Genomic DNA, 25,445 nt, shown 5'->3' with positions numbered 1-25,445 from the left:
TGTTGTTGTTGTTTGAATTGATGAAGAAATAACGAATGCGTATCCTTCCCATATCCTTCAAAGTTTTACTAGGATTTGTATATGAGAAAGAGAAATATCAGATATCAAGACCAAGGGAGGAATATTGGTAGCCAATGTGAAGACAATAAAGGGTAGTTGAAAATGTGCTATGAATTGTATTTCCAAGGTTTTACTTCGGTCAATATTTTATTAAAAATATGATTGCTTGGTTTTCTTATTTATTTATGAGAGTGATGTGATAATAAACTAGAACAAAAAAAAAACATTTTGGAACAAAGGAGATTTATTTTTCAATACAGACTTCCCACTCTCAGCCCGGCGTTCCCGGTTAACACCAGAGCCAAAAGTAATCTAGCAAAATTTTTAGAAAACTAAAAAAAACTGTCAAATAAAAGAAACTTTATATCCAGTTGTTAATCAAATTTTTGTGATGTTATGCTCACTTCTAACAGCGACAATTTATTGGGGGTCAAAATATCCCTTGAATTATAAATATGTTGAAATTTAAAAAATTTTTAACTAGCACCAAAAAAATTGCTACTTCTGCAAAAATGAGTACTTACCCACAATGGATTTGTATGGTATGACCTAAAACGAGAAATTAATTTTTTGTTCATTTATTATTGACTTTATAGAAAATTTAAGTTTAACACAAAATTTATCAAAATTTTATTTGTATTGAAAATATTGTTAAAACTTTATTTGTTTAGAAAATTTTGTTAGAATTTTCTTTGTAAAGAAAAATCTTATTTGTATAGCAAAATGTTGTAAAATTTTTATTTATATAGAAAATTTGGTCAAAATTTATTTGTATAGAAAATTTTGTCAAAATTTTTTTCGCATAGAAAATATTGTCATAATTTCATTTGTATACAAACTTTTGTCAACATTTTATATCTATAGTAAATTTTGTCAAAATTTTATTTCTATAATTTTTTTTTCTAAATTTTCTTTCTGTATAAAATTGTATCAACATTTTATTTCTATAGAAAAGTTTTTCAAAATTTCATTTCTATAGAAAATCTTGTCATAATTTTATTTCTATAAATTTTTTTCTAAATTTTATTCCTATAGAAAATTTTGTCAACATTTTACTTCTATAGAAAAGTTGGCCAACATTTTATTTCTATAGAAAATCTTGTCAAGATTTTGTTTTTATAGAAAATTTTGTCTAGATTTTGTTTTTAAAGAAATTTCTATTAATATTTTGTTTCTATTCAAAAATTTTGTCAAAACTTTATTTCTATAGAAAATTTTGTCAAAATTGCATTTTTATAGAAAATCTTGTCAAAATTATATTTCTATAGAACTTTTTGTCAAAATTTTATTTCTATAGAAAATTTTGCCAAATATGTTTCTATAGAAAATTGTGTAAAGATTTTATTTCTATTGAAAATTTTTTTCTAAGCTTTATTTCTATAGAAAATTTTGCCAAAATTTTACTTCTAAAGAAAATTTTGTTAAAATTTCATTTCTATAGAGAATTTTGTCAAAATGTCTATAGAAAATTGTGTCAAAATTGCATTGCAATAGAAAATTTTGTCAAAATTTGATTTGTATAGAATTTTTTTTTTCAAAATTTCATTTCTATCGAAAAATTTCAAAAAATCTTTTTCTATAGAAAATTTTGTCAAATTTTATTTCTATCGTAAATTTTGTCAAAATTTTATTTCTGTAGAAAATTTTGTCAAAACTTTATTTCTAAACGTGATTTTTATTAATTTTTTTTTAACATTTTATGTCTATAGAAAATTTTGCCAAAATTTTACTTCTAAAGAAAATTTTGTTAAATTTTCATTTCTATAGAGAATTTTGTCAAAATTTCTATAGAAAATTGTATCAAAATTGCATTTCTATCGAAAAACTTGAAAAACTCTCTTTCTACAGAAAATTTTGTCAAATTTTATTTCTATAGTAAATTTTGTCAAAATTTTATTTCTATAACTAGAAACTTTCGTCAAAACTTTATTTTATAGGCAATTTTCGCAAAATTTTATTCCTATAGGAAACTTAGTAAAAACGTGATTTTTATGGAAAATGTTTCTAATATTTTATGTCTATAGAAAATTTTGTCAACATTTGATATTTGATATTTGATAGTTGAAAATGTGCTATGAATTGTATTTCCAAGGTTTTACTTCGGTCAATATTTTATTAAAAATATGATTGCTTGGTTTTCTTATTTATTTATGAGAGTGATGTGATAATAAACTAGAACAAAAAAAAACATTTTGGAACAAAGGAGATTTATTTTTCAATACAGACTTCCCACTCTCAGCCCGGCGTTCCCGGTTAACACCAGAGCCAAAAGTAATCTAGCAAAATTTTTAGAAAACTAAAAAAAACTGTCAAATAAAAGAAACTTTATATCCAGTTGTTAATCAAATTTTTGTGATGTTATGCTCACTTCTAACAGCGACAATTTATTGGGGGTCAAAATATCCCTTGAATTATAAATATGTTGAAATTTAAAAAATTTTTAACTAGCACCAAAAAAATTGCTACTTCTGCAAAAATGAGTACTTACCCACAATGGATTTGTATGGTATGACCTAAAACGAGAAATTAATTTTTTGTTCATTTATTATTGACTTTATAGAAAATTTAAGTTTAACACAAAATTTATCAAAATTTTATTTGTATTGAAAATATTGTTAAAACTTTATTTGTTTAGAAAATTTTGTTAGAATTTTCTTTGTAAAGAAAAATCTTATTTGTATAGCAAAATGTTGTAAAATTTTTATTTATATAGAAAATTTGGTCAAAATTTATTTGTATAGAAAATTTTGTCAAAATTTTTTTCGCATAGAAAATATTGTCATAATTTCATTTGTATACAAACTTTTGTCAACATTTTATATCTATAGTAAATTTTGTCAAAATTTTATTTCTATAATTTTTTTTTCTAAATTTTCTTTCTGTATAAAATTGTATCAACATTTTATTTCTATAGAAAAGTTTTTCAAAATTTCATTTCTATAGAAAATCTTGTCATAATTTTATTTCTAAAAATTTTTTTCTAAATTTTATTCCTATAGAAAATTTTGTCAACATTTTACTTCTATAGAAAAGTTGGCCAACATTTTATTTCTATAGAAAATCTTGTCAAGATTTTGTTTTTATAGAAAATTTTGTCTAGATTTTGTTTTTAAAGAAATTTCTATTAATATTTTGTTTCTATTCAAAAATTTTGTCAAAACTTTATTTCTATAGAAAATTTTGTCAAAATTGCATTTTTATAGAAAATCTTGTCAAAATTATATTTCTATAGAACTTTTTGTCAAAATTTTATTTCTATAGAAAATTTTGCCAAATATGTTTCTATAGAAAATTGTGTAAAGATTTTATTTCTATTGAAAATTTTTTTCTAAGTTTTATTTCTATAGAAAATTTTGCCAAAACTTTACTTCTAAAGAAAATTTTGTTAAAATTTCATTTCTATAGAGAATTTTGTCAAAATGTCTATAGAAAATTGTGTCAAAATTGCATTGCAATAGAAAATTTTGTCAAAATTTGATTTGTATAGAATTTTTTTTTTCAAAATTTCATTTCTATCGAAAAATTTCAAAAAATCTTTTTCTATAGAAAATTTTGTCAAATTTTATTTCTATCGTAAATTTTGTCAAAATTTTATTTCTGTAGAAAATTTTGTCAAAACTTTATTTCTAAACGTGATTTTTATGGATTTTTTTTAACATTTTATGTCTATAGAAAATTTTGCCAAAATTTTACTTCTAAAGAAAATTTTGTTAAATTTTCATTTCTATAGAGAATTTTGTCAAAATTTCTATAGAAAATTGTATCAAAATTGCATTTCTATCGAAAAACTTGAAAAACTCTCTTTCTACAGAAAATTTTGTCAAATTTTATTTCTATAGTAAATTTTGTCAAAATTTTATTTCTATAACTAGAAACTTTCGTCAAAACTTTATTTTATAGGCAATTTTCGCAAAATTTTATTCCTATAGGAAACTTAGTAAAAACGTGATTTTTATGGAAAATTTTTCTAATATTTTATGTCTATAGAAAATTTTGTCAACATTTTGTTTGCATAGAAAATTTTGTCAAAATTTTATTTCTGTAGAAAATTTTGTCAAAATTGTATTTCTATGGATTTTTTTATCAAAATTTTGTTTCTATAGAAAATTTTATAAAATTTTTAATTTCTATAGAAAATTTTGTCAAAATTGTATTTATATAGAAAATTTTGTCAAAAATCTATTTATATAGAAATTTTTGTCAAAATTGTATTTCTATAGAATTTTTTGTCAAAGTTTTGTTTCTGTAGAAAATTTTATCAATATTTTATTTCTATAGAAAATTTTGTCAAAATTGTATTTCTATAGAAAATTTTGTCAAAATTGCATTTCTATCGAATTTTTTTGTCAAAATTTTGTTTCTATAGAAAATTTTATCAAAATTTTATTTCTATAGAAGAATTTGTCAAAATTGTATTTCTATAGAAAATTTTGTCAAAATTGTTTTTCTGTAGAATTTTGTTTTTCCATTCGTTTTGTTTTGTTATTGTTGGTTTTGTTCTTTAAGCATTGTTGTTGTTTTTTATTGCAGCTTAAAACCATACATTAGTCAATGTATCAGAATAAATTCAGGCAGTTTATTAAACCCAAAAAAACCACACTTGAACCCTCCGAAAAAAGGTTTTACATTGATAGCCGGCTTATGCCGCAATAAATTCGAAACAAACATATCTCTTTTCCTATGCCACTGTCAAATCATCGATTTGAATTCAGTTGGCTGGGTTTATTTTGAGCGTGCCTCCTCTTCTTTTTCCATTCGTTTTGTTTTGTTATTGTTGGTTTTGTTCTTTAAGCATTGTTATTGTTTTTTATTGCAGCTTAAAACCATACATTGACTAAACTACAAGTGTAGCTTGACAGTGGCATAGGAAAAGAGATATGTTTGTTTCGAATTTATTTCGGCATAAGCCGGCTATCAATGTAAAACCTTTTTTCGGAGGGTTCAAGTGTGGTTTTTGTTGGGTTTAATAAACTGCCTGAATTTATTCTGATAATTGGTTGATAGTTCTGCTGCAAGTAGAGAATGCTGATGAGGAATGTGATAATTCCGAAACGTGCGTCCATCCAACCATCTTGCAGTCTATAGGGCTTTGCCCAAATAAATTTGACAAACATTCTTTTCCTCTGTTGGTTAAGCTACACTTGTAGTTTAGTCAATGTATGGTTTTAAGCTGCAATACAAAACAACAACAAAATTTTATTTCTATAGAAAATTTTGTCAAAATTTTATTTCTATAGAAAATTTTGTCAAAATTTTATTTCTATAGAAAATTTTATCAAAATTTTATTTCTTCAGAAAATTTTGTCAAAATTTTATTCCTTCAGAAAATTTTGTCAAAATGTCATTTCTATAGCAAATTTCGTCAAAATTTTATTTCTATAGAAAATTTTGTCAAAATTTTATTTCTGTAGAAAATTTTGTCAAATTTTTTTTTTCATTGTTGTTGTTTTGAATTCAGCTTAAAGCCATGCATTGACCAAACTATAAGTGTAGCTTAACCAACAGAGGAAAAGTATGCTTGTCAAATTTATTTGGGCAAAGCCCTATAGACTGCAAGATGGTTGGATGTACAGCTGTTTCGGAATTACCACATTCCTCATCAGCATCCTCTACTTGCAGCAAAACTATCAACTAATTATCAGAATAAATTCGGGTAATTCACTCAACCCAATGTGAACTACACTTGAACCTTCCGAAAAGGGGTTTGATAGTCGGCTACTGCCTAAACAAATTTGCCAGCATATCTCTTTTCCTTTGCCAAAAATTTTGTCAAAATTGTATTTCCATAGAATTTTTTGTCAAAATTTTGTTTCTATAGAAATTTTTATCAAAATTTTATTTCTAAGAAAATTTTGTCAAAATTTTATTTCTATAGAAAATTTTGTCAATATTTTATTTCTATAAAAAATTTTATCAAAATTTTATTCCTCAGAAAATTTTGTCAAAATGTCATTTCTATAGAAAATTTTGTCAAAATTTTATTTCTATAGGAAATTTTGTCAAAATTTTATTTCTATAGGAAAATTTTATTTCTATCAAAATTTTGTCAAAATTTTATTTCTATAGAAAATTTTATTTCTGTAGAAAATTTTGTTAAAATTTTATTTCTGTAGAAAATTTTGTCAAAATTTTATTTCATTATTGTTGTTTTTGATCTCAGCTTAAAACCATGCATTGACTAAACTACAAAAGTAGCTTAACCAACAGAGGAAAAGTATGCTTGTCAAATTTATTTGGGTAAAGCCTGTAGACTGCAAGATGATTGGATAGCCTTAACCAACAGAGGAAAAGTATGCATGTCAAATTTATTTGGGCAAAGCCCTATAGACTGCAAGATGGTTGGATGTACAGCTGTTTCGGAATTACCACATTCCTCATCAGCATCCTCTACTTGCAGCAAAACTATCAACTAATTATCAGAATAAATTCGGGTAATTCACTCAACCCAATGTGAACTACACTTGAACCTTCCGAAAAGGGGTTTGATAGTCGGCTACTGCCTAAACAAATTTGCCAGCATATCTCTTTTCCTTTGCCAAAAATTTTGTCAAAATTGTATTTCCATAGAATTTTTTGTCAAAATTTTGTTTCTATAGAAATTTTTATCAAAATTTTATTTCTAAGAAAATTTTGTCAAAATTTTATTTCTATAGAAAATTTTGTCAATATTTTATTTCTATAAAAAATTTTATCAAAATTTTATTCCTCAGAAAATTTTGTCAAAATGTCATTTCTATAGAAAATTTTGTCAAAATTTTATTTCTATAGGAAATTTTGTCAAAATTTTATTTCTATAGGAAAATTTTATTTCTATCAAAATTTTGTCAAAATTTTATTTCTATAGAAAATTTTATTTCTGTAGAAAATTTTGTTAAAATTTTATTTCTGTAGAAAATTTTGTCAAAATTTTATTTCATTATTGTTGTTTTTGATCTCAGCTTAAAACCATGCATTGACTAAACTACAAAAGTAGCTTAACCAACAGAGGAAAATTATGCTTGTCAAATTTATTTGGGTAAAGCCCTGTAGACTGCAAGATGATTGGATAGCCTTAACCAACAGAGGAAAAGTATGCTTGTCAAATTTATTTGGGCAAAGCCCTATAGACTGCAAGATGGTTGGATGTACAGCTGTTTCGGAATTACCACATTCCTCATCAGCATCCTCTACTTGCAGCAAAACTATCAACTAATTATCAGAATAAATTCGGGTAATTCACTCAACCCAATGTGAACTACACTTGAACCTTCCGAAAAGGGGTTTGATAGTCGGCTACTGCCTAAACAAATTTGCCAGCATATCTCTTTTCCTTTGCCAAAAATTTTGTCAAAATTGTATTTCCATAGAATTTTTTGTCAAAATTTTGTTTCTATAGAAATTTTTATCAAAATTTTATTTCTAAGAAAATTTTGTCAAAATTTTATTTCTATAGAAAATTTTGTCAATATTTTATTTCTATAAAAAATTTTATCAAAATTTTATTCCTCAGAAAATTTTGTCAAAATGTCATTTCTATAGAAAATTTTGTCAAAATTTTATTTCTATAGGAAATTTTGTCAAAATTTTATTTCTATAGGAAAATTTTATTTCTATCAAAATTTTGTCAAAATTTTATTTCTATAGAAAATTTTATTTCTGTAGAAAATTTTGTTAAAATTTTATTTCTGTAGAAAATTTTGTCAAAATTTTATTTCATTATTGTTGTTTTTGATCTCAGCTTAAAACCATGCATTGACTAAACTACAAAAGTAGCTTAACCAACAGAGGAAAAGTATGCTTGTCAAATTTATTTGGGTAAAGCCCTGTAGACTGCAAGATGATTGGATAGCCTTTTCGGAATTACCACATTCCTCATCAGCATACTCCACTTGCAGCAAAACTATCAACCAATTATCAGAATAAATTCGGCTAAATTATCAAACCCAAAGTGAATAATTGTTAATAATTTCTATTAAAAAATTTGTCAAAATTTTATTTCTAAACAAATTTTGTCACGGTTTTATTTCAGTAGGAAATTTTATTAAAATTTTATTTCTGTAGAAAATTTGCTCAAAATTTTATTTTGTAGAAAATTTTATCAACAATGTATTTTTGAGGCAAATTTTGTCAAAATTTTATTTCTGTAGAAAATTTTGTCAAAATTTTATTTTGTAGAAAATTTTATCAAAAATGTATTTTTGTAGAAAATTTTGTCAAAAATTAATTTCTGTAGAAAATGTTGTCAAAATTGTATTTTTGTAGAAGATTTTATCAAAAGTATATTTTTGTAGAAAATTTTGTCAAAATTTTATTTCTGTAGAAAATGTTGTCAAGATTTTATTACTATGTATAATACACAAATTTTTATCAACATCGTTAGCTGGATTAACATTTTAAAATTCTCTCTTCGGTTTTCTAATATCTCTTTTCATATATGCCAAGTTCCATTGCAAACCCCCTTTAACCAAATATGCGAAATAACGAGGGAAGATGACTTCATTAATATTGCATATGGTCGTAGGATAAGACACAACCATGATTGTATGTAGTTGCTTGACTGCATGCCTGCGAATGAAATATGTGCATGTGTGTGAGAACTTGTGTGAAATGGTGTGTTTGATTACAGGAAACGGAAATACCACAATACAGCCTGTTGTGCAAGTCGTTAAACAGAATTCTGGTTTTATGAATTTTATTCTCCCTGTTCAGTGTCCGCCACTTCTCCACCTCTCAAATACTTCACTCCACTCCACTCCATCTTCATTTGTACATTTCACGTTAAGAAAAATAAAATTAAACGACTGAGACAAAACATGGACAATTTGCTTATTTCACTCTGTGGTTTCGCAATAAGTAAACACAGTCAGTAAGTGAAGCATTAAGGAAATGCCAGTCAATTAAGGTATTACATAAGGTTCTTCTCTTCGCCCACTCTACACCAAGGTTTGTATTTATTTTTTTTTGGTTGTGTCTGTTTGTATATCGTTGAGAAGAAATATAAAGTAAATTTATAATGTAAATACACCCTCATCCTTCCAACTCCTATGTACCAGGAAAAAACGCAAATACTGTACCTTATCATGGGTATACATCAAAAGCTTCATCACCATTGAATTCACATGGAACAAATAATGAATTAAACAAAAAATAAATGAGATTTCTTCAGACATATGAATGCTTGCTATGGAGAAACAGACTATTTGCTCTTTTTTTTTAATTTTTATAGCCGACACACCAAAACATATCAATGGAAAGTCCTGAAAATTTAATGGTTGCAAGCCGTTATTGTCCTTTAATGTAAGAAAAATCATGGAAAAAGCCATTCCATGTACTGATTTAAATTGGGCTGAAAGAACTTAAAGTTAACATAATAATTTAAAATGTTGACAACTTTAATCGATTTCTTTTTATTAAAGCGAATTGGAAATCTCCAACGAGCATAATCGATATGAACAATAAAGTTCCGTAACGATCGATTTGCAACGATTTTGTGTTCGCAGCAAAACAACCTCAGGGAAAATTCGGCCAAGTTTATATACTAAAGCTATTTGCAAAACAATACCGGGTGGCTGACAAGTATTAGAAACAACTTCCCATGACAGTTAATTTTATATATTATTATTACAATTTTAATAGGAGTTGGTTACTCGTAGGTTAGGTTAGGTTAGGTGTAGGTGGCAGCCCGACGTATAAGGCTCACTTAGACTATTCAGTCCATTGTGATACCACATTGGTGAACTTCTCTCTTATCACTTAGTGCTGCCCGATTCCATGTTAATTTAATAGCCGAGTCCGAACGGCGTTCCACATTCCAGTGAAACCACTTAGAGAAGCTTTGAAACCCTCAGAAATGTCACCGGCATTACTGAGGTGGGATAATCCACCGCTGAAAAACTTTTTGGTGTTCGGTCGAAACAGGAATCGAACCCACGACCTTGTGTATGCACTGAAAAAAATATTGTCGTGAGGTCAAAGATTTCATGTCTTTCAAATACGAATACAAATTTTGCTTGACATAGAAGACGCATTTTTCTAAAAAAAAGTTATTTTCCTTGTCCAAAAGTCGATAAACTTTTCAATGAAGTCGTATTGTCCTTATAATTAAGTGATTTGACTTAAAAATGGGTATCTTAACATGAAAAACAAAATGTATAGGCTAAGGTCAACTTGACTTTAATAATTCAGAAAAATTCTTTAAATTTAATGAAATTGTCTTTAAATTTGTTGTCTTTTTGCATCTTGACTACAAAGCAAAAAATCGTTCAAATATAGGACATGTTTTTCAAAACTTTATTTTAAAGAAGTTTTTTACTTCAAACATAGCATAATTTCTACTGGAAGTCGAGTCCTAATTTGGAAAACAAAGTTGCCGTTAACTCGTTTTTAAAGGACTTTGATAGCATATGAAGAAAAAAAGCTGAGAAAGCGAAAAATTAAAATTTGGTTCCTAGAAGCAAGTACACAAAACCTAAATTTAAAAGAGAATTGTGTCTTAAAAGTATCCTTACTTGTATTCTCCGCTTCTTTGGCTCGGAATCAATACCAAATTTTTTAAAGTAAAGACAAAATCTTTGGAACCGAGTATGCTTTTTTTTCGGTGTGCAAGGCGGGCATTCTAACCATTGCACCACGGTGGCTCCCTGGTTACTCGTATGAAGCTATTGAAAATAAAACGCCAGATACCAATTCAAAAGCCTGACTATCATAACATATGCTTTAGGTTAGGTAGGTTCCCAGCAAAAAAAAGCGTCGCCAAAAAAGTAATGAAAATGTTCTTTTTGGATCCGGAAGTGGTGCAAAATTGACGCAGAAGCGATGAATTTAACATGGGCTTGTCATAGGACGGAAGTCCTCTATTTCAACAGCCTTTCTCCTTCCGATGCGGTCCGCTTTGTCCCAGAAACTTCCACCTGCTCGTTCTCTTTGAAAGAAATCTCGGAATAACCAACCAGAAGCCCTTATGAATGCAAGTATGTTCCTTAAGCTGCACTCCCGCAGATCAGTGAGAGCCTGAAAGAAAAAGGAGCCAAGTATTTTGTTTCTTCTAAAGGATAAAGCTGGGCACTGACACAGGAAGTGGTACGAGTCCTCCGTAACTTCTGGGACCAGGCACCATCTACAGATATCATCGTCATTAAGTCCTATTCTTACCATGTGTGTTATGCCCTGTTATGATACCAATCAATGGCCGTAATTCGTCTCTGTTCATCGACAACAAAATTTCACAGTTCCTACGTTTCTTTTCATCCCATATCAACTTGGTTGGCTCGCAACCATCCGAAGGGACCTCTATCCTGTAATGATAAGAAGATAGTGGGGGGAAAACGTCCGCTAGGACGTTGTTCGTTCCACGAGCAGCCTCCTTAGCCAGCACATTCGCTTTCTCATTTCCTATTATCCCATAGTGCCCAGGTACCCAGCACAGAGTTATATTATGCTGTTCAGTGAAAACCTTGAGTTCTCGACGATAGCTGCTGACTACCCTAGACCTTATGTCAGCACTGCACAATGCCTTTATAGCTGCCTGACTGTCGGTTAAGAAGCTGATATAGCTTCTGAATAACGGCCTCATCAACAGCGACTCAGCAGCCTTTGTGATCGCAGAAATCTCAGCCTGAAAAATACTGCAATCACTATCCTGCTTGTAAGACTCACTTATTCCTAATTCACTATAATAGATTCCGCTACAAGTTCCTTCCTCCATCTTTGATCCGTCCGTAGACATATTCAGGGTTCCGAAGGGTATCCTCCTGTCTTCCGACTCCTCCATACGTGGTATAAGGTATGTCGGTTTGTGATGATAAACATGCTCCGTGGCCATATGGTCCGTCTCTCTATACTGCCCGGCCAGAATTTCAGAATGCCTGCAGGCTGTCCTCTCCAGCGTGTTCAAGCTCTTAATGCTTGATTGCTGGCTAATGAAAGTTTCCATAGTCTTTAGTGTTGATCTGGCGGGGTGAGAGATGATTTACCATATTCTGTCAATTTAATTTGTGGGGGCCACCGCGGTGCCATCGCACAGTAGTCGGTGCTATATGGCCGTTCTGAATAACGGCCTCATCAACAGCGACTCAGCAGCCTTTGTGACCGCAGAAATCTCAGTCTGAAAAATACTGCAATCACTATCCAGCGTGTAAGACTCCCTTATTCCCAGTTCACTACAATAGATTCCGCTGCCAGTTCCTTTCTCCATCTTTGATCCGTCCGTATACATATTCAGGGTTCCGAAGGGTGTCCTCCTGTCATCCGACTCCTCCATACTTGGTATAATGTATGTCGGTTTGTGATGATAAACATGCTCCGTGGCCATATGGTCCGTCTCTCTATACTGCCCGGCCAGCATTTCAGTATGCCTGAAGGCTGTCCTCTCCAGCGTGTTCAAGCTCTTAATGCTTTATGCTTTATTGCTGGCTAATGCAAGTTTCCATAGTCGTTAGTGTAGATCTGGCGGGGTCAGAGATGATTTACCATATTCTGTCAATTTAATTTGTGGGGGCCACCGCGGTGCCATCGTACAGTGCTATATGGAGTTAGTGGCCAAAAATACTTCCAGTATAGGTCTCATCGTGAAACTTCGGTCACGGCTTTATAATTAGATCTCCCGATTTTATTTCTTGGGCTTCTAGAAACTGTATTTTCTATCCGATTTGGCTGAAAATTTAAATCTAAAGGTATATTAGGACCAAAAGTAGGTGTGCTAAAAATGGTGTGTATCGGTCAAAAAGTTCGTACTTTTAACGAAACTTTCTTCACATTTCATGAATTTTGTGAAGAAGTTTTTACGAATATTTTACGAAACATTCTGCGTTAAAATTTCTTCATAAAAAGTACGAAACATTTTCTTTGAAATAACGAAGAAGTTTCATTGAAGTTGTAAAATTTCCGTTCGCGGCATTAAATTGTCTTTTATAATGTGCTTGAGTGCATTCCTTTATTCTATTTTTTTATGCAAGTCTATGCTACTTCTCATTTGGGTGATAGCGCGCTATGAATAAAAGTGAAGCAATAAAACTAAAAATTATTCAAAAACTTAAGATGTAAAGTAGTGATGTCATTTTTCACACTTGCAACTACAACCAAATGCACTTTCGACTATAAATTTTTTTCTAAAAGTTCGAACATTTTTCAGAAAAAAGTACGAAAGTTTTTCATAAAAAGTACGAACATTTTTCATAAAAACTACGAAAAGTTTTCATAAAAAGTACGAAACATTTTCATAAAAAGAACGAAATTGTTTCATAAAAAATACGAAGATTTTTCATAAAAAGTACGAAGATTCTTCATAAAAAGTACGAATTTTTTTCTTACAAACTACGAAAATTTTGGAAGAACTTTTCTTCGTAAAAAGTACGAAATATTTCGTACTTTTAATGAAAAGTTTCTTTGGTTGTAAAACAATGACAAATTTCGTACTTTTAACGAAATTTTTCGTTCTTTTTACGAAGAAAATTCTTTCGGTGTACACGTTGCTCCGACATCTCAATACTTTGCATTCAAGTACAAACAACGATATAATCATACATTTTTAGCTCGAGGTATAATTTGTTTAAAAAAAAAAGTTAGAAAAACTAAAAATAACGGAATATCTCAAAAACGGTTCCATTTTTATACCCTACACCATAGGATGGGGGTATATTAACTTTGTCATACCGTTTGTAACATATCCAAATATTGCTCTAAGACCCCATAAAGTATATATATATATATATATATATATATATATATATATATATATATATATATATATATATATATATATATATATATATATATATATATATATATATATATATATATATATATATATATATATATATATATATATATATATATATATATATATATATATATATATATATATATATATATATATATATATATATATATATATATATATATATATATATATATATTCTGGGTCGTGGTGAAATTCTGAGTCGATTTGAGCATGTCCGTCCGTCCGTCTGTTGAAATCACGCTAACTTCCGAACGAAACAAGCTATCGACTTGAAACGTGGCACAAGTTGTTGTTATTGATGTAGGTCGGATTGTATTGCAAATGGGCCATATCGGTCCACTTTTACGTATAGCCCCCATATAAACGGACCCCCAAATTTGGCTTGCAGATCTTCTAAGAGAAGCAAATTTCATCAGATCCGGCTTAAATTTGGTACATAGTGTTAGTATAGGGTGCCCAACAACCATGCAAAAATTGGTCCACATCGGTCCATAATTATATATAGCCCCCATATAAACCGATCCCCCGATTTGGCTTGCGGAGCCTCTAAGAGAAGCAAATTTCATCCGATCCTGCTGAAATTTGGTACATGGCATTAGTATATGGTCGGTAATGACCATGCAAAAAATGGTCCATATGGGTCCATAATTATATATAGCCCCCATATAAACCGATCACCAGATTTGACCTCCGGAGCCTCTTGGAACACCAAAATTCATCTGATTCAGTTGAAATTTGGTACATGGTGTTAATATATGGCCTCAAACACCCATGCAAAAATTGGTCGAAATCGGTTCATAATTATATATAGCCCCCATATAAACCGATCCCCAGTTTTGATCTCCGGAGCTGCTGATTTTTATCAATTTAGAATCTTGAAATATTAACTACCCAGCAAAAAAAAAACGTCGCCAAAAAAGTAATGAAAATGTTCGTTTTGGATCCTAACCTAACCTAACCTAACATGGGCTTGTCATAGGACGGAAGTCCTCCATTTCAACAGCCGGTGCACTGAATTTGCATCAGTTCTTTAGGTGTGATCCGAATTCAATTCTTTGGATGTAAATTAAAAAATTCTGTGATATTTTGGCAAAAAAATATTTTTTATAATTTAATAGAAAGATCGAATAAAATCAAAATTTATAATTTTTATATTTTTTTATAATTTTTAATGGATTTTATTTAACTCTTGTCTTAAACGTTTGACCTCAAATATTTAAAAAAATTCACAATTTTTTCAGATTGGATTTAGCATGTTTTCTACAAAATTTAAATAATTTGTAGCATTTTATGACTTTTTACTCTTTTTGCAACCTATTTGAAACAAAAAAAGGTAAAATTACCCATTAAAAGTATGAAAAAAACATGTTATAAACAATTGAATGAAAAGAACTTCCTGTATAGTTAAAATAAAGAACAGCATTGGGAGTACATCTTCTAGAAGTGCTTATAAAGTTGTGCGTTTGGAAGAACTTCCAAATTTTTTTGCTGGGTAATAAACCACAAAAAATCCCATTGAAGACTTCAGCGGGGAACACAACTAAAACTCTACATAAAATTTTTATATAGGAACGAAGGAACACGAAACAATGAGACTGACAAAAATTGATTTTATAACAAATTTAAAACAAGTTTTATAATTTTTTTTATTTTAAAATATACACGGATGAAAAAGACTGTTTTTCATATGTTTGGCTATAAACATTATATGTTTGGAACACAAATTTTTAAACACAATATTTTTGAGTGCAAGCATATAATGTTCATAAACTAGCATAACATGTTTGGGACATATATGTTAATATGTTAGAACATATTATGTTTGGGACATAAAATGTTTGTAAATATAATATGCTTGGATGCAAACATATATTAATTTAGAAATAGCCTATAAACATATATGTGTTTAGTAGCTTGGAGCGCTATTTAACAGGGAGCGATATTGAATTAAGTTGGTGGTTGTTGCTTGTTATTTCAAAATTAACATTTTATTTTTCCTTGGGCAATTGATAAGCTACTTCTGTGATCCTTACAAACTGTGTGGTCCGCTGTTCGAATCCCCGTCCGGCAAAAGGTAAAATTAAAATAAAAAAATCATACAATTGAATAATTTCTTCTACAATGTTTGTATTACAGAAAAAGGTGCTAAGAACTAAAAAATCTCGTGGAAGTGAGAAAGATGTGGGGGAATATACAATTGGGTAGAAACCAAATTTTGAGCATTCAGGTCGAAAACCTATGTTGTTAGCACCTATATTACCTGTTTATTTTCATAATTCATTATGATTGTAAATATATAAATAAATAAATAAAATTTTGAGCACAATATTGTTTGGGAGATTTTCTTTTAAGCATATAATATTTTTGGGTGCAAAATGCTTCCAAACATATTATAAATTCACATAATAACATATTGTTTTTTGGAAGACAACATTATTGAATTTTGATGCAAAAATACAAAATGTTTGGAACTTAGACTATTCAAACATATATTGTTTAGACCAATATGCTTTCAAACATATTATATATTGGAAGAGATCAAACATATAAATGTTTGGGCAATACCCAAAAATGTATATGCTTGAAGCAAAATATGTTTGGGAGTATATGTTACAGAAGCGATTTTTTGTGAGCGTGTAGTTAATACCATGTAACACAGCTGTTATTTCTTCATCCTCATTTGTGATTCTTTGAATTACAAATATTTTTGTGATCTAAATAAATGAAAAGTTTGTCCCAAATTGTTCATGCAAAAACCCCAACTTTGGTCCTTACCCATTGTGAAAAGTCTTAAGCGTAATCCTTCTACAACACTTATAAACAATAAATGAAACCAAACGATGTCAACCAAAGACGTTTCTTGCCTTTTGCTAATTAATAATTTCGCATATTTTGACAGTTTGAAAAGATGAACGCACAACCGAACCATTCATCCACTAAGTGAAAAGGCCAAAAAAAAGCGAAGAAAATATTTTGCGCTTTTGCAAAACACCAAATGATCGTTAAGAGAAGATGAGAAAATGGATGGAACTAAGGCATTCAAACGCAGCACAATGAGACGAGGACAAAAAAACGTATACTAAATAAAATTACGAATTTGAAAGAGTCGTAAATTTTGTTTGGCCAAATCCTTTGTATCCCCAAGCATTGGTCGCATGTAAAATTCTACTAAAGGCAATGCAATGCAATGTCTTTTATATTCTGGAAGTAGAGAAGAAAATCAAATATTAATAATCGAATATCAATTTACTGGTTTTTAAAATATGGCCCATTAAGATCTATACACTTTTGCGTGTGTTTGACCCAATTGTCGAAGCACTGTGATTGAGGTATCTTCAAAATGCATCAACTGCTTCTTCAGGTGTCGAAAAATGTTGACCTTTCATTTTATATTTTACATAATGGGATTTTTTGTTTATTCGGTGCCATAATTGTTTAGAATTTAGCATAGAAGGCTCCACCATCAACTTTGTGAACATGGGTTTCATTTTCAAATTTCACCCAAATAAAATACAAAACCATTTTATCCTATATACCAACCACGGTTGCCACTCGAGCCAAGAATAATCTACCAAAATTTGAAAAAAAAAAAAAAAAAAACAAGTAAAGAAAGTCTAAAGTCGGGCGGGTCCGACTATATTATACCCTGCACCACTTTGTAGATCTAAATTTTGGATACCATATCACATCCGTCAAATGTGTGGGGGCTACATGAAGGTTTGTCCCAAATACATACATTTAAATATCACCCGATCTGGACAGAATTTGATAGACTTCTACAAAATCTATAGACTCAAAATTTAAGTCGTCTAATGCACTAGGGTGGAACACAATGTTAGTAAAAAATATGGGAATCATTTAAATCTGAAGCTATTTTAAGGAAACTTCGCAAAAGTTTATTTATGATTTATCGCTCGATATATATGTATTAGAAGTTTAGGAAAATTAGAGTCATTTTTACAACTTTTCGACTAAGCAGTGGCGATTTTACAAGGAAAATGTTGGTATTTTGACCATTTTTGTCGAAATCACCATGGATTGCGTAGAAACTTCTACGAAAGATAATCGAATTACTTGTTTGTGGTATCTTAAAACTTCTTAACATCGTTTTCTAAATTGTGAGTTAGTCCATACGTGGTATATATTAGACATGGAATCGTCATGGACTTTTGCACGATACGTAGAGAGCCAGAATTGAAATATGGGGGTCGCTTATATGGGGGCTACATAGAATTATGAACTTGATATGGACCAATTTTTGTGTGATTGGGGATCGATTTATCTGAGGGCTTTACCCATTAATATATATCAATGTACCAAATTTCAATTGACTCGGATGAAATTTGCTCCTCCAAGAGGCTCCAAAACCGAATCTCGGGATCGGTTTATATGGGGGCTGTATATAATTATGTACTGATATGAACCAATTCCTGCGTAGTTGTTGGATATCATATACTAACATCACGTAGCAAATTTCAACCGAATCGGATAAATTTTGCTCTTCCAAGCGGCTCCGGAGGTCATATCTGGGGATCGGTTTATATGGGGCATATATATAATTATTGACCGATTTCGACCAATTTTTGCATGGGTGTTTGAGGCCATATATTAACACCACGTCCAAATTTCAACTGAATCAGATGAATTTTGTCTTCCAAGAGGCTCCGCAGGTCAAATCTGATGATCGGTTTATATGGGGGCTATATATAATTATGGATCGATGTTTGCATGGTCAATTTTTGCATGGTCATTAGAGACCATATACTAACACCATGTACCAAATTTCAGCCGGATCGGATGAAATTTGCTTCTCTTAGAGGCTCCGCAAGCCAAATCGGGGGTCGGTTTATATGGGAGCTATATGTAATTATGGACCGATGTGGACCAATTTTTGCATGGTTGTTAGAGACCATATACCAAGATGTGGACCAATTTTTGCATGGTCATTAGAGACCATATACTAACACCATGTACCAAATTTCAGCCGGATCGGATGAAATTTGTTTCTCTTAGAGCAATCGCAAGCCAAATCGGGGGATCGGTTTACATGGGGGCTATATGTAATTATGGACCGATATTTCTGCATGGTTGTTAGCGACCATATACTAACACCAAGTACCAAATTTCAGCCGGATCGGATGAAATTTGCTTCTCTTAGAGCAATCGCAAGCCAAATTTGGGAGTCCGTTTATATGAGGGCTATACGTAAAAGTGAACCGATATGGACCAATGTATGTATGGTTGTTAGAGACCATATACTAACACCACGTACCAAATTTCAACTAAATCAGATGAATTTTTGTCTTCCAAGAGGCTCCGGGGTCAAATCTGGTGATCGGTTTATATGGGGGCTATATATAATTATGGACTGATATGAATCAATTCCTGCATGGTTGTTGGATACCATATACTAACATCACGTACCAAATTTCAACCGAATCGGATGAATATTGCTTTTCCAAGGGGCTCCGGAGGTCAAATCAGGGGATCGGTTTATATGGGGCCTATATATAATTATGGATCGATTTCAACCAATTTTTGCATGGTTGTTAGAGACCATATACAAACACCATGAACCAAATTTCAGCCGGATCGGATGAAATTTGCTTCTCTTAGAGCAATTGCAAGCCAAATTTGGGGGTCCGTTTATATGGGGGCTATACGTAAAAGTGGACTGATATGGCCCATTTGCAATACCATCCGACCTACATCAATAACAACTACTTGTGCCAAGTTTCAAGTCGATAGCTTGTTTCGTTCGGAAGTTAGCGTGATTTCAACAGACGGACGGACGGACATGCCCAGATCGACTCAGAATTTCACCACGACCCAGAATATATATACTTTATGGGGTCTTAGAGCAATATTTCGATGTGTTACAAACGGAATGATAAAGTTACTATACCCCCATCCTATGGTGGAGGGTATAAACAAATTTTGCAGTGTTTGATGAAAAATTTCCGGTTATTATGAAAAAAATATATCTTCGAAAGAAATGTTTTATTATTTTTTTGGGGTGTATAAATATCCCTTGAATTGTAAATGTGTCGTGTCGTGTTCTCAAAATGGAATATAAAAATGAGACTTTGACGAAATGTAAACTTTTTATAGAAAATTTTGTCCAAATTTTATTCCTATATAAAATTTTGTCAAAATTTTATTTCTAAAGAAACTTAGCAAAAATGTATTTGTATAGAAAATTTTGTCAAAATTTTATTTCTATACAAAATTTTGTCCAAATTTTATTCCTATATAAAATTTTGTCAACGTTTTATTTCTACACAAAATTTTGTCAAAATTTTATTTCGCATTGTTGTTGTTTTTATTGCAGCTTAAAACCATACATTGACTAAACTACAAGTGTAGCTTAACCAGCAGAGGAAAAGAATGTTTGTCAAATTTATTTGGGCAAAGCCCTATAGACTGCAAGATGGTTGGATGGACGCACGTTTCGAAATTACCACATTCCTCATCAGCATCCTCTACTTGCAGCAAAACTATCAACCAATTATCAGAATAAATTCAGGCAGTTCATTAAACCCAAAAATGAACCACACTTGAACCTCCCGAAAAAAGGTTTTGTATGATAGCCGGCTTATGTCGATATAAATTCAAAACAAACAAATCTCTTAAAGAACAAAACCAACAATAACAAAACAAAAAGAATGGAAAATTTTATTTCCATAGAAAATTTTCTCGAAATTTTATTTCTATTGAAATTCATCAAAACATCAAGAATTCTAATAATCTACAAAACAGTAAAAAAAAACTACCATTTTTTGGTAGAATTCCAGGAATTGTTGCAACTGTGATACCAGCCCATTGTGCAAAATGCGAAAACGCATAATGCCACTAAAACCACAACTTACCACGTTAACACTTCGCAGTGGAACAACATCAGCATCAACAACTATGAAAGCCAAAAACTTCAGTGTTAAAAAAAATGGGTAAATGGGTAGTCCCAAGGATTTTTGGTATTCATAGCCAACAGAGAGGAAAGCGAAAACTACCAGTCATACTCATAGCTCGAGAAAGTTGTTCGGGACGGAAAAACTCAAAAGAGAAACTCCATGGAAAATGGCAAGAAAAATTTATGGATTCAATTAAAACTTTTTCATATTTTTGAGCCAAACAACCAAAGTCGTCCCAAAAACATGACCACAATGGTAGCAGCAATGCGAAACAACTGCCGCCACACCATTCAAAATTCCACCCTCCTAGTGAGTAACATGACAACAGCAGCAACAACAACAATCAACATCGTCAACTGGCACTTGGTCCACGTATGCTTCTTTTGCATAACACCATGGGAAGTCTAATGCAAAGCAGAAATAAAAGAGTCATTGGACAATCCTGAAGGGGAAAACGCCACAGTTTTTTTCCTTTTTGTTATGGCACTTGCAATGCATATTCAACTACATAGGAAAAAAATGAACTAAGAACGCTATGAAAATTTTATACCATTATAGTTTGAAAATTATACCAAATGATATTGTTTCTATTGCTAGAGATGTTCTCGCTTTATCAATTTAAAATCATTGTGATCATTCATTGTTACTTTCAAAAAATTTCTTTAAGTGTATATGTGAAAAGTGCGTAGTTTGTTGTTAATGCAAAAACACAAATGTTTCCTGTTATTGCCGTAGTTTATGAGAATTTCTTGATAAGGGTGGCTTTTTATGACCCCTACATCGCCCTGTTCTTAGCAATGTATCCCGCTATGAATTCATTTGAAGTTATGGCTAAGATGCTTATTGGTCTTTCTCTCAGTACAATTTCTTTCGAAGAATAACTGAATTTTGAATGCCCCACATAACTTCAATTGAACGACTTTAAAAATATATGCATCGAAATTTCCCTATACCTGTAATGGATTCGTTTAACTTAAAGACAACTTGTAAATATTTAATAGTAAAACCACTAAAAGAGAAAGAGAGACATAACAATTATAAACAGCTCAAAGCTTAAACCTGCCGAAAGGATTGTGTACAAACCAGAGCTATTGGGTCGAGTCAATTTGACTCGACTCCGGCTCCGGAGTCGACTCCATGTGGTGTACCTAAATCTCAATTTACATTATTCCAATTGTAATTTTAAGATGTAGTGTTCCAAAAATATACGGCCCCATATGGGGCCGTTTTGCCGCGATTTCGACCTTCAAACGCTCCAATAACGCCATATAATAGTCACTGCTGATGGTTTTTCCATTCTCAAGATAATCGATAAAAAATTATTTCATGCGTATCCCAAAAAACAGAGGCCATTACTTTGCCAGCGGACTTTTGAGTCTTTCCACGCTTCGGAGACGGTTCACCGGTCGCTGTCCACTCAGCCGACTGTCGATTGGACTCAGGAGTGTAGTGATGGAGCCATGTTTCATCGATTGTCACATATCGACGGAAAAACTCGGGTGTATTAGGAGTTAACAGCTGCAAACACCGCTCAGAATCATCAACACGTTGTGTGAGCTCGCGCGGCACCCATTTTGCAGAGAGCTTCCGCATATCCAAATATTGATGAATGATATGACCCATACGTTCCTTTGATATCTTTAAGGACTCTGCTATCTCGATCAACTTCATTTTACGGTCATTCAAAATAATTTTGTGGATTTTTTTGATGTTTTCGTCGGTAACCACCTCTTTCGGGCGTCCACTGCGTTCACCGTCCTCTGTGCTCATTTCACCACGCTTGAATTTTGCATACTAATCAATTATTGTTGATTTCCCTGGGGCAGAGTCCGGAAACTCATTATCAAGCCAAGTTTTTGCTTCCACCGTATTTTTTCCCTTCAGAAAACAGTATTTTATCAAAACACGAAATTCCTTTTTATACCCTCCACCATAGGATGGGGGTATATTAACTTTGTCATTCCGTTTGTAACACATCGAAATATTGCTCTAAGACCACATAAAGTATATATATTCTGGGTCGTGGTGAAATTCCGAGTCGATCTGAGCATGACCGTCCGTTCGTCTGTTGAAATCACGCTAACTTCCATACGAAACAAGCTATCGACTTGAAACTTGGCACAAGTAGTTGTTATTGATGTAGGTCGGATGGTATTGCAAATGGACCACATCGGTCCACTTTTACGTATAGCCCCCATATAAACGGACCCCCAAAATTGGCTTGCGATTGCTCTAAGAGAAGCAAATTTCATCCGATCCGGTCTCTAACAACCATGCAAAAATTGGTCCATATCGGTCCTTTTTTACGTATAGCCCCCATATAAACGGACCCCCAAATTTGGCTTGCGATTGCTCTAAAAGAAGCAAATTTCATCCGATCCGGCTGAAATTTGGTACATGGTGCTAGTAGTAGTATGGTATCTAAGAACCATGCAAAAATTGGTCTATATCGGTAGACTTTTACGTATAGCCCCCATATAAACGGACCCCCAAATTTGGCTTGCTGTGCTTCAAATAAAAGCAAATTTCATCCGATACGGCTAAAATTTTGTGCATGGTATTAGTATATGGTCTCTAACAACCATGCAAAAATTGGTCCATATCGGTCCATAATTATATATAGCTCCTATATAAACCGATCCGCAGATTTGAACTCCGGAGCCACTTGGACGAGCAAAATTCATCCGATCCGGTTCAAATTTGCAACGTGATGTTAATATATGACCGCTAATAACCACGCCAAAAATTGGTCCATATCGGTCTATAGTTACATATATAGCCGATCCCCACTCACACAAAAATTGGTCCATATCGGTACATAATCATGCTTGCCACTCGAGCAAAAATAATCTAGCAAAATTTTATTTCTATAGAAAATTTTGTCAAAATTTTATTTCCATAGAAAGTTTTGTCGAAATGTTATTCCTATGGAAAATTTTGTAAAAATTTTATTTCTATAGAAAATTTTGTCAAAATGTTATTTCTATAGAAAATTTTTTTAAAATCGTATTTCTATAGAAAATTTTGTCCAAATTTTACTTTTATAGAAAATGTTGTCAAAATTTTATTTTGTCAAAATTTTATTTCTATAGAAAATTTTGTCAAACTTAATTATATACGTATTTAATGGGCCATTTTAACTTTAATATATACCACGTATGGACTACGTGGTATACGTTACGGTATTAGGAAGTTTTAAGATACCTTGTTATCGGCAAAAGTTACCGCAACCCAAGTAATTCGATTATGGATGACAGTCTTCAGTAGAAGTTTCTACGCAATCCATGGTGGAGGGTACATAAGCTTCGGCCTGGCCGAACTTACGGCCGTATATACTTGTTTTCCATTTTTTTTTTTTCACAATAACAAAAGTTGCTTCACAAAAGACGCTCTATCTCACAAACTAATTGACTTACAGACGTCAAATTTTGAAGGTTGGTACTATATAAAAATAATATGCATTTAATACTAGCGACGCCATCTATGTGTCAGACCGGGGACTTATCAGTGTTTTTCTAATTTTGTTTCGCCGGAGTCGGAGTCAAGCAAAATTTATACGACTCCGGCTCCGACTCCGACTCCAGCAAAATCTTCTAAGCATGTCCATCCTTCTTCAGACTCCGGCTCCACAGCCCTGGTACAAACTTCTACCAACACCGTTGATCATCAACGATGATCTTTTGGTACAGAAAAATCATCAACGCTGATCTTCTCGGATGGAAAAGTTATCAATGATGATATTTTTGTATATAAAGGTCATCAACGGTACTCCTACAGTATACAAGATGTATCAACGTTGATCTTCTCAAACAAAAAAGTCATCCAAGAGATCAATTCATATAGGAAAATGATCTTTTCATATAGAAAGGTTTTCAACGATGATATTTCTGCGTATAGAAAAGTAATCATCGATGATCTTGCTGCATACAAAACTCAGCAACGTCCATCTTGTCGTATAAAAAAGGCTTCAAGGATGATCTTGTCGTATAGAAAAATCTTACATATAGAAGGAAGAAAATATCAACGATGATATTTTCGTATAAAAAAGTATAAATTCATATTGAAAATTCATCAACGTTGATCTTGTCTTATACAAAAGTAATCAAGTGATAACTTTGTTAACGCTGATCTTAACTGTATAGAAAAATCATCAAAGATGATCTTTTCATATATTTTGTATAGAAAATGCATCAACTATGAACTTTTCGTATAGAAAGATGATCAACGATGATCTTACTGTAGTTTTTAATACAGTAATGCATCAACGTTGATGTTGTCTTATACCAAAGTAATTAACAATGATCTTATCCTATAGAAAAATGATCTTTTGGTATAGAAAAGTAATCATCGGCGGTCTCTTCGTGTGGATAATTTATCAACAATGATCTTCCCGTTTAGAAACATAATCAACGATGATCATTTCGTATAGAAAGTCATCAACGATGTTCCTCTCAAAAGTCCAAAGTCCAAAACGGTGATATGTTCCTATAGAAAATTCATTAACAATAATCTTTTCGTATAGAAAACTCATCAACGTCGATACTTTTGTATAGAAATGCATCAACGTTTATATTTTTGTATAGAAAAGTAATCAATTCTTATAGGAAAATGATCTTTTCTTATAGAAAGGTTTTCAACGATGATATTTTCGTATAGAAAATTAATCAACGATGATCTTGCTGCATACAAAATTCATTAACGTTCATCTTGTCAAATAAAACAAGTCTTCAACGATGATCTTCTCGTATCGAAAAATA

At 31.4% G+C, this 25,445-nt stretch overlaps 1 long non-coding RNA gene across 1 annotated transcript in view; it reads right to left on the bottom strand.

The window, feature by feature from the left end:
• Positions 1-2,544: 2,544 nt before the first annotated feature.
• Positions 2,545-25,445, bottom strand: part of LOC142238379 (uncharacterized) — a 31,627-nt gene continuing 8,726 nt past the window's right edge. The window contains exon 3 of the long non-coding RNA XR_012722713.1: positions 2,545-2,573. This is a non-coding gene — a long non-coding RNA (uncharacterized LOC142238379). The remainder of the gene's footprint in view (positions 2,574-25,445) is intronic.

This window comes from Haematobia irritans, chromosome 5 (genome assembly GCF_050003625.1).
Source record: "Haematobia irritans isolate KBUSLIRL chromosome 5, ASM5000362v1, whole genome shotgun sequence".
NCBI lineage: Eukaryota > Metazoa > Arthropoda > Insecta > Diptera > Muscidae > Haematobia > Haematobia irritans.
This window is presented reverse-complemented; position numbering and strand designations above follow the sequence as displayed.